This window comes from Lissotriton helveticus, chromosome 8, assembly GCF_964261635.1.
Source record: "Lissotriton helveticus chromosome 8, aLisHel1.1, whole genome shotgun sequence".
Taxonomy (NCBI): Eukaryota; Metazoa; Chordata; class Amphibia; order Caudata; family Salamandridae; genus Lissotriton; species Lissotriton helveticus.
This window is the reverse complement of record NC_136069.1, coordinates 850,943,203-850,955,481: the sequence shown is the minus strand read 5'-3', so window position 1 is coordinate 850,955,481 and position 12,279 is coordinate 850,943,203.

The window sequence follows — 12,279 nt, the reverse complement described above, 5'->3', positions numbered from 1 at the left end:
AGAATCACAAGTCGTATTTTGGTTTTCATCGGCACAGGGGCCACAAGCTGGCTGGCAAGTGACCGGGCCAATGCGTTGAGCCAAAAGAAGCAGAAGGGCCCCACGCAGCACTCGGTGAGTGTGGAGGGCTGAACTTCGGTGCAAGAGTGTCTCAGAGTTGGGGCTTCCCAAACCCCGGTGTACAGCTTCGAGGGTCACTCGTGGGCTGCACGGTCAGCGTCTCGTGGTCTTTTCAAGATGGCATACCCCACGCTTCCGGTCACCTCCACGGGTCTCAGCTCTGCAGGGACTGTGGATCGGGCTGTAAGAAGGCAGGCAAGCTTAATCTCGTTGATCTCTGTTGCTCGAGTTCCGGCGGGAACTGCAACAAAGCAGACATCGAGGGCTGGATGGTGCCTGTTTGCACAGGGTGGTCACTCCTTGACCACAAGGGAGATTCTTCAGTCTTCTACGTTGAGTAGGATGTCGAAGGGTCCAGAGTTTCATTTCTTATGTTTCATCAGGATAATCTGAAGTGCATTGGCACTGCTCCCATTCTTATCCCAATCTAGGGGGCTGGATTACCTGCTAGGTCCCCTCCTATGGGTGGGACCCAGGAAGGGGGTGGGTACACCCCTTTCCTTTGATCCAGGCTGCGCTGGGACAGGGGCTGGTGTGCCCCAGAACCGGTTTGGCCGGATTATGCAAGGGGCAGCCTTGTGCTCCCCATGCAGTGTCTGGTTTCTTTCAAACCTCCCTGCTACAATCCACTATCTCCTGTCTAGGGTGGTGTGACACCGCCTTGCGACAGGAAACCCTTTGTCCAGGCCCCCTTGGCTGAGTTTCGGTCAGCTTCAGGGGGTCAGACTTGTGTCTGTGGCAGAAGCATCCATTTTGTGGATCTGAGGCTCTTTTAGAAATTAACCGCATTTCAGTAAAGTAACATGTCTTCTCCCTCTAGAGGGGTGGAATGCTATCCCCGTCGCCAGAACTGGCGAGGGGATAGTATTCCAAATCGTATGACACATTATATATATAACCGCGAGGATTATAATGCACTTAATAGTATATGGTATGGCATTATCCTGAAACAGCTTAGGGAGTTGTTCCCGACAGCTGCCGACAGGCTCAGCTCATGCTAAAGCTCCATCTCACATTAAACCACGCACTCTGCCTCCAGAATTGATAAGGCCTTCCATAGGAGTGGCTCACAGGTTTATATGTGTCCAGATATAGGTTTAGATATAGGTATACTATATCTAAGCAAGGGGTGATTACACCACCTTGCCCCAGCTGAGTGATCAGCCAGTTATGTCAATTTAAGAACCAGCCAGGGGTGGCAAAAGATATGCTGCAGCCCCTGGTAGGCTTGGTGGCACCTATGCCCTGAGCACCTATAGTGCATGGTACAGGGGCTGATAAGGAGTCCATTTCCAATTGTGGTATGTACCTAGGGTACATGGAATCCATTTTACAGAGAGAGCAGATAGCCTGGGGCCCTGATTAGCAGGGAACCAGGCCAACTAAGTCAAAAACCAGCTAAACACAAGGCAAAAAATCTGGGGTAACCATAGTCAGGTAGCCACCTTCCTACAGAGGGTGTCGCCGCTGTAGTTGTTGCACTGCACCACATTGAGAGAAGAGTCTCGCAACGAGGTCGGAGCGTGTCGCCGTCGCTGTGCCTGCCATTGCAACTCCAAGGGAGGTGTCGCAGCTGGAACTGTCACACTGCACCACATCGAAGAAGAGCACCTCGCATCCCAGAGAAGCGCGCCGCCGTCAGAGCTGCTGCCGTTGCATTGTTGCGTGTCGCCACCTATAGTTGTTGCATCAAGTGGAAGCTTCACACATCGTGGGAGAAGAGTGTCACCGCTGGAGCTGCTGCCGTCGCATCGTCAAGGTGTCACCGCTGCAGTCCACGCATCGAACCGAGAACTTCTCACATCCCAGAGAAGTGTGACGCATCTGGAAGATCTTCACGTCTTTATTTCTTTGCACCGGAACTTTGCCGCATTTCCCTCGCTGCGACATTGCTTGTCGTGGAAGCGCAAGGCAACCTAAGGTACATTGCCGTAAAGTGTCGCATCTTAAGAACTGAACTGAACTAAGTTAAATCTGCCATCTTAAAGTAATAGTATTGTGTATTTTTGTCGTTTATGGTCCTGTGGTAACTCTATATAAAGTATTTTTTTTTTTATATAAAAACCTTGTGTGGTGTCCATTTGTAGCGTTGTCACTGGGTTACTGTATGTGGGCACAAATGCTTAACACACTGTTTCTGAGATAAGCCTGTCTGCTCATGCCAAGCTACTAAGGGGGTGAGCAGGGGTTATTTTAGGAGTATAATGCCCTTATCCTGACTAGAGGCAAAGGTCCCTATTTGTCACAAGTACCTACCTGTGCCAACTAGAACCCCCCAAATCTAACATTGTTGGTCAGCGGAAGGGATTTTGGATTTGCATTTGTGACTTATGTACAGTGATTAGTGAGCACTACTTAGTGAGTGTATCCCGGCAGATATCTTCAGTATCCCGGCAGATATATGTAAATCTGACAGGAAGACTTGGACCAAATATATTCTTACTTTTGTGAATGGCCTGGCCAGAGCTGCCCCCATTCCAGAATCCTGGTGAGGGGCTGAAATCATCCCCATTTACAAAAAGGGGGCTCGTGCCAGCCCGTCCAATTATCGGCCCATAAGCCTTATAGACACGATGCAAAAGTTGGTGGCCCGATTAGTGCTATGCAGGATTAATAGATGGATTGATGACAACAACATTTTATCCACCTATCATGCAGGATTTCGCTCCCATGTTAGCACTATCGATCAAGTTTTCAAATTAATGTTGATATATTTGAGCACAGTGATTTTAGCTGGGGGGACCTTGTACGCAGCATTTATAGATCTTAAATCTGCATTTGATCTAGTGCCCCGCAACAAGCTGTGGGACAGTCTTAAGAAACAAGGGATGCCCATGAAGATCTTATATTTTATTATAAAATTACATGAATCTACCGATGCCCAAGTCTGATGGGGTCAACAGGGTGAGTTAATAGAGCGTTTTCCTGTGAACAAGGGAGTTCGGCAGGGGTGTGTTCTCACCCCTACGCTCTTCTCGTTGTTCATAAAAAATGCTATCTCATACTACATTGATTATCCTACGGACACCCCTACTCTTGCTGGATCAAAGGTTCCTCTTTTAATGTTTGCAGACAATACTCTGATTCTGTCTAAAACTCAAGCTGGTCTGCAAAGAGCCCTCAACCATTACAGTCTTTTTTGTAATGACCATGACCTAGTAGTCAATGTTGACAAGACTAAGTTCATGGACTTACACAAACATAAAAATGTGAGAGCTTGACTGGAAATGAATAATTCATCCTTGGAACAAACCGACTCCTTTACATATCTGGGCGTAACGATGGGAAAAAGGATGAACTGGAAGCCACAGACGGATCTGTTAGTCTTAAGGCACAACCAATTAGCAGGGGCCCTTTTAAAAGAACATCGATAATCCCAAACTAAACCAGTAGCTCTGACTATAACTATCTATCAAGGGAAGGTCAGGGCCTCAATTATTAGGGTGCTGAACTTTGGAGCTTCAAAAATCTAGTTCCATTAGTCCAAGCACAAAACAGGTTTCTGAGGGCACTGACAGGCCTCCCACAATCGACACCACTCAGACCACTACTTGCAGATCTGGGTTGTATCTCGTTTGAGGAAGCTGCAGGCTTTAGACCTCTCGCCTATTGGTGAAGACTTTGGACTACCCCGGAGTTAGCTCCTTATGCGCAAGCAGTTAAGCACACAAGAGATGCTGACAAAACTAACAAAATCACATGGCTGCAAAATATCAAGGCCACCCTATCGGAAATGGGCCTCGCCCACCTCTGGGAGGACCCTGAAGGGAATGATTTCCCCCCAAAACAGGTTTTAAAGCTCTATATAGGGATATGGTTAACCTAAAGTCTTTGTCCCGGTGAACGGTGCTTCCTTAACTGGTATATTTCTGCATCACATATCAGAATTAAGGCTGGAGGCCTACTGGGACACCATTACGAGCCCAGGTGACAGGAAACTTTGCCACCAATTTAGAGTGGGCTCTCTCCCCCTAAAATCTTTTACTAAAAAATGGGGGACCAATCAAGATACCAAATGCTATTTCTGCCCATGTAAGGAAGAGACCTTAGTGTATGTTTTGTTTGTGTGCCCTGCTTACAAGGGCCCTCGTCATAAATGGCTCAAGCCGGTTTGTACTTTACTAGGCACAAGATCTTCTGAAACGGCTTTGCGTATCCTAAAAACCGATACTAGTGAAGTCATAGTTATTGCTATGGCCAAGTTCTGGAGTTGGACGTGGGCCCTTAGAAGAACTAGTATGCATGTGTCTACTTAAAATGATAATGCTGAGTGCACTGTGTTTTTAGCTTCTTCAATCTACTTGCTCATAAGAATGAAATTTGCTGCTAAAACTTTGTGATATGGATATAATATTTCTTTTATGTATATTATCCGTTTTTTTAGAGGAAATGATATAACTATTTTATATTCATTTTATTGTTGACATGTGCTTAGAATTTTACAATAATTCAATGATGAGTTGTTTAATATCTTTTTAAGGAAAAGTTATTATGTATTTTTTTATTTGCCCTGTATTGTGTTATGTGTCTTTTATGATTACTCATGATCGAATAAAGACAAATTTGAATTTGAGTGCAGACCATAACGCAACCACATACTTTTTGATAGATTCCTTTTTGGATTTTTGTTCTATTTTTGAAAGATGACTGATTCAGTTGTAGTGGAAGAGCAGAATCAGTAGCCTCTGTTGATCTTGAATGGGAAGAAGAGAAATTAGAAAGCTACAAAATTGCGCACCTGAAGTACTTTTGCAAAAAGTTCAATGTTTCCACTCCTGGATTAAAAAAAAAAGGTTAGAGTTCTACAAGCACTTAGGGCCTGGGTAGAAGCAGAGAAAACTCCTGTGATTGAGGAGGATGACCTAGCAATTGTGCAACAGGAAGTGCCATTGGGCCCAGGAGGAAGGAGAGTACCTTCCTCCACAGGTAGCATTGGTTCTGGTAAAAGTCTGTCTCCAGAGGAGTTGGAGGACAGAGAGAGATCAAGAAGGCATGAAATGGAGATGACCAAGTTCAAGGTGAATAGGCAACTGGAATTAGAAAATAGAACGTTAGATATTGAGGAAAAGAAAATGCAGTTTGAGCATGAAAAAGTTTTGAGGGAGTTGGAGTTTAAAACCAAAAGTTTGGAGGTTACTCCCTCTGGTGGCAGCAAACCGTCAGTACATACAGAAAATAGAGTGTATATTCCCAAGGATGTGGTGAAAGAGTTTTACAAAAATGATGATATTGGTCAGTGGTTCAGTGCCTATGAGGTAGCCATGTCTTCCCATCGGCTCCCTGAGAGAGATTGGGGAGCGGGGTTATGGAGAAGGTTCCTTAGTGAGGGACGGGACACATTGTTAGACTTGCCTTCTAAAGTCCACAATTCATACAGCCACATGAAAGATGCATTGATGTCTAGATATGGTTTGACACCTGAGCTCTATAGGCAGCGGTTCAGGAAAGCCAAAAAGTTAGAAAACAGTACTTGCTTTGAATATGTCACTTTCTTTTGCAGAGCATTGGATGGTTGGGTAAAGGGCAGCAAGGTTAATGATTTTCAAGGTCTCTTTGATTTGATTGCATGGGAGCACTTGTCTGATAATTGTTTTCCATAGCTGCGCCAGCATCTGATAGATAGCAAGCTGACTAACTCTAGGAAGCTTGCTGAGGAGGCGGACTGCTGGGTGAGCACCCGGGTCCACAAGGGTCACGTGGGAGACTAGGCCAAAGGTGGGCAGGGTCCCCAGCAGAAGAGTGGGGGGGACAAGAGTAAACAGAAGGAGTTCCGCAAAGGGCCCCAAAGTAATTCCTAAGGGAACCAAGGGAGAGGTTCCCAGCCTCCCCCTGAGAAGAAGCAGGGGGCCGACAGCTAGTCCTGATCCCCAGGGACCCCTGAATTGTTACACATGGGGCAACCTGGGTCCCAATGCAAGTGACCCCAGGTGCCGCCTGTTTGGTAAACCAGCACCCACTGGTGCTCCGCCCCGGCAGATAGCTAGTGTAGCCTTGGGGGAGAAGATTGATGTCCAAGGTGGGTGAGGTCCCGCACAGAGGACTTTAGTCTCTTTCGGAGACTGTGAGATGGTCTCAGAAGCTCAGCTGCCCAGGAACACTAAGAAAAATGGGCAGCGAGTGACCATCAATGGCCAAAAGGTAGAGGCTCTTAGAGATAAAGGAGCCAGTGTGACAGCTGTCAGGTGTCACCTGGTGTCTCAAGAGCAGATTGCCCCTCATGCATTTTGCCGAGTTGTTGCCGCCAACAACACAGAGAGCCTTTGTCCAATGGCTCAGGTTCCCTTTAAGTGGGGGGGGGTCTCTGGTACTCTTCAGGTAGCTGTGAGGCCCACCATGCCTGTTAACTGTTTGTTGGGAAACGATTTGGAGAGCTCCCCTTGGGAAAAGGTGGAGAAAACAACTCATTTGAAGATGGTTGGATTGCGTGACCACTCGGTCAATGTCAGCCAGTAGGGTTCTCAAGAGGACCTAGAACCTGAGAGGGAGGCCCAGGAACCTGCAGAAGAGAGAAGTGGAGGGGCACGGGAAACCGGCCCCCGAAATTCCCACGGCCCTGGAGGAGGTAGACCGTGAGGGGGATGCCCTGGAGCCTACCGGGGAGCAAGTAGCTAAACTGGGGGACCTGCCTGAGCTGACCCATTGGGAGCAAGAAAGAGTCCCCTCCAGGGAAGAATTCTGCAAGGAGCAGAGAGAGTGCCCTTGTCTTGAGGGCTTGCGGCAACAGGCTGCAAGCCAGGCAGCAGGTGATCAGTCAGGGTCACACTTGATTTACTGGGAGAATGGTCTCCTTTATAGTGAGCCTAAGGTTGCTGAACTTGGGTCAGCCCGTGCGATGGTGGTACCGCAGAAGTTCAGAGCCTTCCTACTGGGGCTGGCTCATGATGTGTCATTAGCAGGACATTTGGGGCAGAACAAGATCTTTGAGAGGCTTGTGACCCACTTTCATGGCCCCAAATGCACAAGAGTTCAAACACTCATTGCAGGACCTGTCAGACTTGCCAGGCAAGTGGAAAGAGTGGGAGGAAGCACAAGGCTCCTCCCCAACCATTCCCTGTGGTCAGTACCCCTTTTGAGCGGGAGGGGATTGACATTGTGAAGCCATTGGACCCCAAGACAGCCATGGGCAAGAGGTTTATCCTGGTCTTGATGGACCACGCCACCAGGTACCTGGAAGCCATAGCTCTGAGGACAGTGATGGCCCCCGTGGTGGGACAAGCACTGATGGGAATTTTCTCCCGAGTGGGATTCCCTCGCGAAGTAGTGTCTGACCGGGACACCAATTTCATTTCCAAGGATATGAAGTCCCTGTGGCAGGAGTGCGGTGTAACCTACAAGTTCATCACTCCTTACCACCCCCAAGGAAATGGGTTGGTTGAAAGGTTCAACCGAACCCTAAAGGGCATGATTATAGGTCTTGAGGAACCTATGAGGCGTAAGTGGGACGTCCTCTTACCATGTCTGTTGTTTGCATACCGTGAGGTGCCACAGAAATCTCTAGGGTTCAGTCCCTTTGAGCTTCTCTATGGACACCCAGAGGACCTCTGAGTCTGGTTAAAGAAGGCTGGGAGCAATCTCCCAGGAAACCTCCCCAGGATGTATATAGCTACATGCTGGCCTTCAGGAACCAGACTAGCCGTTTCAGGCAACTCGCCGAGGCGAATCTGGAAGCCAGCCAGGAGGCGATGAAGCGATGGTATGAACAGAATGCCACTCTGGTAGAGCTTCAACCTGGCCAGAAAGTATGGGTCATGGCCCCCGTGGAGACTTGCGCGCTCTAGGATAAGTGGACCGTACCCTTTGAGGCTGTGGAGCGCAAGAGTCCAGTTACCTACTTGGTGGACTTGCGGTCTCCTAGAAACACCTTGAGGGTCCTACATGTCAACCGCCTTAAGACTCACTTGGAGAGGTCTGAAGTGGGCATGCTCTTGGCAACAGATGCTAGGATGGAGGAGGAGACTGAGCCCTTTCCTGACCTCTTGTCAGCCTCAGAGCAAGATGGGTCAGTGGATGGTGTTAACCTCTCTTCCACCCTGACCCATGAGCAACTGAATGACTGCCGCCAGTTGCTGGGACAGTTTTCTGATCTGTTCTCCCTGGTTCCTGGTGTCACCGATTGGTGCATCCATGATGTGGACACAGGAGACAGCTTACCTGTGAAGCACAAAACTTACAGGGTAACGGACAGGGTGAGGGTTTGCATCAAAGAGGAGGTCTCAAAGATGCTTGCGCTAGGGGCGATTGAGTCCTCCAGCAGTCCTTGGGCCAGCCCAGTGGTCTTCGTCCCGAAGGCTGCAGCGCCGGGTGCCACACCCGAACTCCGGTTCTGTGTGGACTACAGAGGGCTCAATTCAGTCACAAAGACTGACGCACACCCCATCCCCAGAGCTGATGAGCTCATTGATCGGTTAGGGGCTGCATGGTAACTCAGCACGTTTGACTTAACGTCTGGGTACTGGCAGATCACCTTGACTGATGTAAATGTAAATGTGTTGTATTTGTAAAGCACACGGCTGCCCACGCGATGGGGCGTCCCGGCGCTGCACTCATACCGCTGTGGAACCCTTCCTGGCTTTTCCATGTGAAATGTCCACTCCTGGGCACCCCCAAGGGGATGTACGTTGTTACAACGCAGGTTGTAACAACGCATACCTTTACCATGCGGCCGCTACAACGCAAGTCGTTACCACGACTTGCGTTGGAGGGCGCGGATTTAGGATTTTTATAATTTTATATTCCAACACCAGTCCCCGTGGATACTAGGGAAGGTGTTGGAATATAAATTTATAAAATTCCTTATCCACAGCGCCCTCCAGCGCAAGTTGTGGTAACGACTTGCGTTGTTACGGCCGCGTGGTAAAGGTACCGCGTTGTAAAATATTTGTGGTAAACGTTGTTTACCCCCCCAAGGTGAAGCCAGGCATCCAAACACTGCTGGGGCCGTTGTGGAGATTAAGCAAGCTATTGCCCAGAGTCACAGAGTGGGACCCATGATTAGAATAGGCACTGAGGCGAGAATTATCAGGTCCGGGGAGATTGAGTCCAAGAGCCGCCGAGGCGGGAATTGAACCCTGGTCCCGGGCCAGAACTCTGCATCAGGGTCTGCCGCTCTAACCATTGAGCCACGCTTCTCCACAATGGGGCAAAGGAGTGGTCAGCATTCTCCACACCAGATGGGCATTTCCAGTTCCAGGTTATGAGCCGAGGGATGAAGAACGCCCCTGCCACCTTTCAGAGGTTTGTCAACCAGGTGTTGGTTGGAGTGGATGAGTTCAGTGCCGCCTACCTGGATGACATCGCACTTTTCAGTGCCAGTTGGGAGGAACATCTCCGCCACCTCTGGGTAGTGTTGATGGTGCTGCGGAAGGCAGGCCTCCCGATCACGGCAAGTAAGTGCCAGATCGGGAAGGGCTCTGAAGTGTACTTGACACACCAAGTTGGGAGCGGCCAGGTGGCGCTCCTACAACCCAAGATTAAAACCATCCTGGCTTGGGAGCCCCCCCAAAACCCAGAGAGAGGTGCAAGCCTTCTTAGGTCTCACAGGGTATTAAAGGAGGTTTGTCAAGGGGGTTGTCAACATTGTTGCACCCTTGACAGAGCTGACTTCCAGGAAGCAGCCCAAGAAGGTGATCTGGACTGACACCTGTCAGAAAGCTTTTGAGGCCCTGAAAGCTGCCATGTGCACGGCACCCGTGCTCCTGGCACCCAACTTCTCAAGAGAGTTTAATATTCAAACAGACCCTTCAGAGCATGGTGTGGGGGCTGTTCTGTCACAGATGAATGAGGAGGGCCTAGATCAACCTGTAGCCTTCATTAGTAGGAGGTTACTTCCATGGGAACAAAGGTGGAGTGCTATTAAGAGTGAGGCATTTGCTGTGGTGTGGGCACTGAAAAAGCTGAGACCATACCTGTTTGGGACTTACTTCCGGGTTCAGACAGACCACAGGCCCCTCAGATGGTTGATGCGAATGAGGGGTGAGAATCCAAAGCTGTTGAGGTGGTCTATTTCCCTACAGGGTATGGACTTTACGGTGGAACACCACCCTGGTACAGAACACGCCAACGCTGATGTTCTGTCCAGATTTTCCCACCTTAGTGAAGAGAACTCCAAGAAGTTAGGGTAGTTCGCCCCACATTTCACCTGGAGGGGACACGTGTTAGAACTGTCACCATTGGCGTGGGTTTTCCTTCCATTTTTGCCGTTGCCTCATGTATTTTTGCTGGTGTTAGATGCTTTAGGCACTGGGCCACTGCTATCCAGTGCCACAGTGCAAGTGCTCCCTATTGTAAATTGATCTATTAATCAGTGGTTCCATGTTTGGCTATTTGGTTTACTTGTCAGACCCTAGTCTAGTGCACTGAGTGTGCCCAGGGCATGTAAATCCAAATGCTGCTGGTGCGCCTGCAGTACTGGTTGTGCCACTCACAGAAGCAGCCTTGTAAAATGTGTCAACGGTCTGCCATTGCAGAGCCTGCGTGCAGTCTGGTACTGTCATGCTGACTGGGCAAGTGCACCCACTTGCCAGTCCCCAAACCTTCCCTTGTCTTCATATCAGTCACCCCTATGGTAGGCCCAAGGTCAGGGTGCATCGTAAGTATAAGGTAGGACAAGGCCTGATGTGTGTGACATGTCCTAATAGTGAATTAAAGCCTTTTTCATTTTTCACCATTGCAAGGCTACCTGTTCTCCATAGACCAGAATGAGCTGTTAGATTATTACATGTTTATAATCCTAACTGTCTCAGAGAACATGGTAGAAATTCGAGTTTAGTATGCCGGAACTCAGAATGATAAACTACATCGTTTAGTGAAGTTGATTTTACCATTCTGTGTTTGCAAATACTACTTTTAGAAAGTAGGTATTTGCTTGCCTAACCTTTTAAGCCTGTCTCTGCTAGGTTGTGTATTCCTTTGTCTGATTTTGTGAGTGACAGGGCTGAGGGATTCCAAGAGACAGGATGAGTCAGCCCAGTGGTGAATAGAGAGATCTGCATCTAGGTGGAAGGGAGGAGTTGCACCTGAACCTTAAATAGGGCTGTGCCTGCCTTCCACAATGCTGGCTCCACCTCCCGAGGAGTGGCTGATGTGCCTGCCCTGCACTATGAAAGGAAAGGAGAAGTCTGGTAAACAGAGTGCTTCAGAACTGGTTTGGACTGGGCAAAGGCCCCTTGCCCCTCAGAGAACAAAGGATTTTGAGGTATAAATATTGGGACCCTGATCCCAAGAAATTGGATCACTTTGGACTACAAGAACAAACCTTTACTGAGGAGAGGAACCTGAAGAAACTGAGTACCTACCTGTGCCAACTAGAGACCCCCAAATCTAACAATCTTACAAAAGCATTCCTCAATGTCTGTGCTGACTACTGCCTTCAATCTACACAGCGGATAGCAGGGTTCACAACTTGAATTCATCTTTGGATCTACACTACGGACAGTATGAAATTTAGCCTTGCTTTCTTTAAGGCAGAGACAATTGTATACTCTATGTCCTCAGATTTTATTAAAGGATGGAACAACAAACATTCTTCAATGTCTGTACTGACTACTGCCTTCGATCTACATTGTGAGGTCGCATGATTCTGGTGGAATTGCGATTTCACATGACGCATTCCAGTAAGCAAGAGACATTGCACCAGTGAAACCCGCCCGAACAACGAATCATCGCAGGGTACGCACACGCTGAGTTCTACAAGTACCACTAACTCACTGCACCACAAGTCGTCTTCACATGGCCTTATTAAGGCAGAATTCACAATGTAAAAAACATTGCTACCAGTGCGGCCTGCCTGTACCACGCATCATCGCAGGCTCCACAGAACCTTGCTTCAAGTGCCACTAACTCAGTGTTATCATCGCTGGCTGCACACACGCTAAATTACCAATACTGTGCACCTCTCCTCAAGGCCACATGGTTGTGGGCCCTTGCAATCCGCTGCCTCCTGCCTACACTGCGGTCATAAGACCTCACAATTAAATAGACTCATTCATTATTTGCAGAGTGCAGTACCAAACAAAGTATAACGTCCCTCAAACCTACACAATATCCCTTTAGTAGCCTTCCTTCAAAAACTTCTTTTATATCAGTTCTAGGTTTAGTTGAATAACAAAATTCACCCTACACGTGTACACTGTGGATAATGTCCCTGAAACCTACATATTT